This window comes from Pezoporus flaviventris, unplaced genomic scaffold (genome assembly GCF_033815535.1).
Source record: "Pezoporus flaviventris isolate CSIRO_AGI_PZ_B2104156 unplaced genomic scaffold, CSIRO_AGI_Pfla_v1 ptg000036l, whole genome shotgun sequence".
Lineage (NCBI taxonomy): Eukaryota > Metazoa > Chordata > Aves > Psittaciformes > Psittacidae > Pezoporus > Pezoporus flaviventris.
The window spans coordinates 3,488,671-3,491,680 of NW_026892584.1; the positions used below are offsets into that span (position 1 = coordinate 3,488,671).

General features: G+C 37.4%; 1 long non-coding RNA gene across 1 annotated transcript; it reads right to left on the reverse strand.

Annotated features, from left to right (window-relative positions):
* On the reverse strand, positions 1–2,533 carry LOC133274736 (uncharacterized). Its single transcript, XR_009745222.1, has 2 exons — positions 1,039–2,533; positions 1–1,004 (listed from the first exon to the last, which is right to left on the reverse strand). It is a non-coding gene; the product is annotated as an uncharacterized LOC133274736 (long non-coding RNA).
* Between the last annotated feature and the right edge of the window lie 477 nt (positions 2,534–3,010).

Here is a 3,010-nt window from a genome sequence, read left to right on the forward strand (position 1 = left end):
TTTTTATTCTCAAAGTAAACATCCTCTAATTAATCTCTTCACGTTTCTTAAATAAACCAGTGATGTACAATAGAATGTGAGTATGTTGTGGTCTAGATTTCCTTTAAATTATATAGTGTGTAAAAAGGTGAGAAATATCAAAATTGAGAAACAAAACCCTTAATCTTGAGAGATAATATTTAACCAGTCATGTTCTTTCATAATGCCTGTAATATGTCATGTTTGTTTGCACACCAGACTGTCTTGACCTGTTTTGATTAGTCAGGCATCTCACTTTGTTCAGATCTATATGGTGCTTCAGATAAACCTGGAAGAATGTGTTTTTACAAAGTAAATTTTTTAAAAGAAACTTTCTGGTATTCTGCAGTAAATACGTTTATTTACCAGTATGTACAATGGCTAATTTTTGTATTTTCACATAATTTACATTGTGTATGTCATAGAGGTTCCAGTGTTTGTCAGTACAGAACATTGTGAGGAAATACTAATTTGTTTGAAGCAACTATGTCTTTCCCCACCTAAGGTCAGACTATAGAGGTTATTTAACCTCTATACATAACTATAAGCAACCTGTATACAGAGTATAGAGGTTATTTAACATAAGGAGTTTCCAGCACTGTTTAAATTGTATTTTTACCTTTAATGCTAACATGAATTCAAACCAAAACAAAAATAAAGCCATAGAAAATTATACTATCAGTCCTGACTTTACCAGACCAATAGTAATTTTCTGCCCATAATTTTTCTCAAACTGTAAACTCAAAGACTTGAAATTGCTGCATACTGTAGAAATACTCCTCTTACCAACTTTCATGAAGTGGATAGTTAGATTCCTAATGAACACATGCTGAGCAGAGGCTCAACTGCTTCCTGCCTAAGGTCACTACTGACCAAATATCATGTCCAGTTCCTGCTACCTTAGTGCTGTTTTGTGTGAGATAAACCAGCTACCTCCCAGTTTGGCCTGTTGTTAAGGACTGAATTTTTTGCCTACTCATTTCTACCTATTTCTACCTCATTTTGCCTACTCATTTCTACCTATTTCTACCTCATTTTGCCTACTCATTTCTAATTAGTCTGGATAATGGTCAGAAAAACTTGGGACGTAATTCAGTAAGGACAAAGGCAAAGAACAATACTTAGGCAGGAATGATCAACTGCACAATTTCAAAAAAACCCTAGCTTCAAATATGTAAAAAGCCATTGGAAAGCAGAAGAGAAGCATCTGTCCTTCATATCTCTGATGAACAGAAATAATTCAAACTGCAGTCAGGTTAGACATGAGAAAATCCTGTGACTACAAGGGTAGTGAACCTTGGCACAGACCTTTTTATCTTAGAAACATCCAGTGACAGGAGACTCACAAATTCCTCTGACAGAACAATATAGCTTTGGGTAATCTTGCATTTTGATAGGTGATTGATCACAACAGTAGGTAGCAGCAGAGAGGAGGAGTGGTCTCTGGGCACTATCTAAGCCATTCTGGGAAGTTAACTGAGAAAAATGAGCATATTGTCTAGAAATCTGTGCATCTCCTGAAAACTGGTGAAGCTCCAAAGCTAACAAAAATCACTTGACTAGACCAACCTTTCTGTATTTAGGCACAGGATGCTCATTCCGTATCATCTGATGTAGCATTAATTTGCTTTGAAGTATGTGATTGTCATAAAACCATTGAAAAATAGATCACTTGTAACTCTAAACTTGTCCAGTGTTTGTAATATGTGAGGTTGGAATCAATATTTTTATTAGATGTCCAAGTAAAATCATTTAAAGAGAGGGTTTTTAAACCAGATTGTTCTGTTACCTGAAAGTTAATCATAATTTTCTTATTCTTAGTTAGCTGGAAAAGGAAAAAATCCAACATATGAACACTTGCTAATGCAATGAGTTAGATCATAAACTTCTTACATGTTTATCTATTATCCAAATATTATTTGATAAGTAATCTCTTTGCAGTATTTTTGGGACCAGCACTGATCTTGTACCTTTTTTTCTGATCCCACATAATACTTGAAATTATCTGTAACCATTAACATATATCCAGGAAGAATTAAACACTTTTATGGGTTTTTAAAGAGAGTTTTGCCAGAATATTTAATTTAAATAACACATGTTTTATGAGATATTTATCTTAAACAATGCATACTCCCAACTGTTTTTTCTTTTGAAGACCCAGTCTTGCACTGCTTGCACTATTGCTGTCCATTTACTTCAACTGAAGATTAGAAGATAAAGTCTCAAGGTAATTTACTGTCTGCACGCTCAATTTGAAATTGATCCTGTCCCATGTGGACAGATGGCTCTCCCTGTAAGAGCTACAAAGACTTACTTTGGCTTTATGCTCACACTGTACTTTTCCAAAAGCAATTTTAATGTGTCTGCAAGATGCATGTTGATTTCCTGCCAGCTTTCCTGTGCCACATGCACAGTTGGTAAAAACAACTTTGGCAGAAATGTTTTCTTTAGAATAGGTGTAAAACCTGATCTAAAGCCTTAGCTCTTCTTCATATGGATCCAGAAAACCAAGGGAATCATCATTGCCCCACTATTACCCGCTTCTAGTGACCTATGTGGGTGCTAGTCATATAGACAGCGGGAACCTGAACAACATAAGGAAGGACTACAGAGCCCTGGCAGAGGTGGTTAGGGGCTCTGGAGCTTAGATTGTCTTTTTGTCAATTCTCCAGGATACAAGGGAGGACCCCAAAAAGGCTAGGAGGATTGGCCAGGTTAATAAATGGTTAGAAGGGTGGTGCCATAGTCAGGGGTTTGGGTGTCTTGAACAAGGGACCCAAGTTAGTAGGCCAGGTCTACCGGGGGCTGGTGGAGCTGGTCTTTCGGTAGGAGGTTTGCCAGACTGGTCAAGGAGGCTTTAAACTAGATGTGTTGGGGGAGGGGGGCATCATTCCATCCCAACACACCCAGTCAGTTGCCAGAACCTATAATAAATGCCTGGAGCAATGTAGAGATATCCCAGCTGCTCCAGCCAATGAGCCGGCTTCAGTTG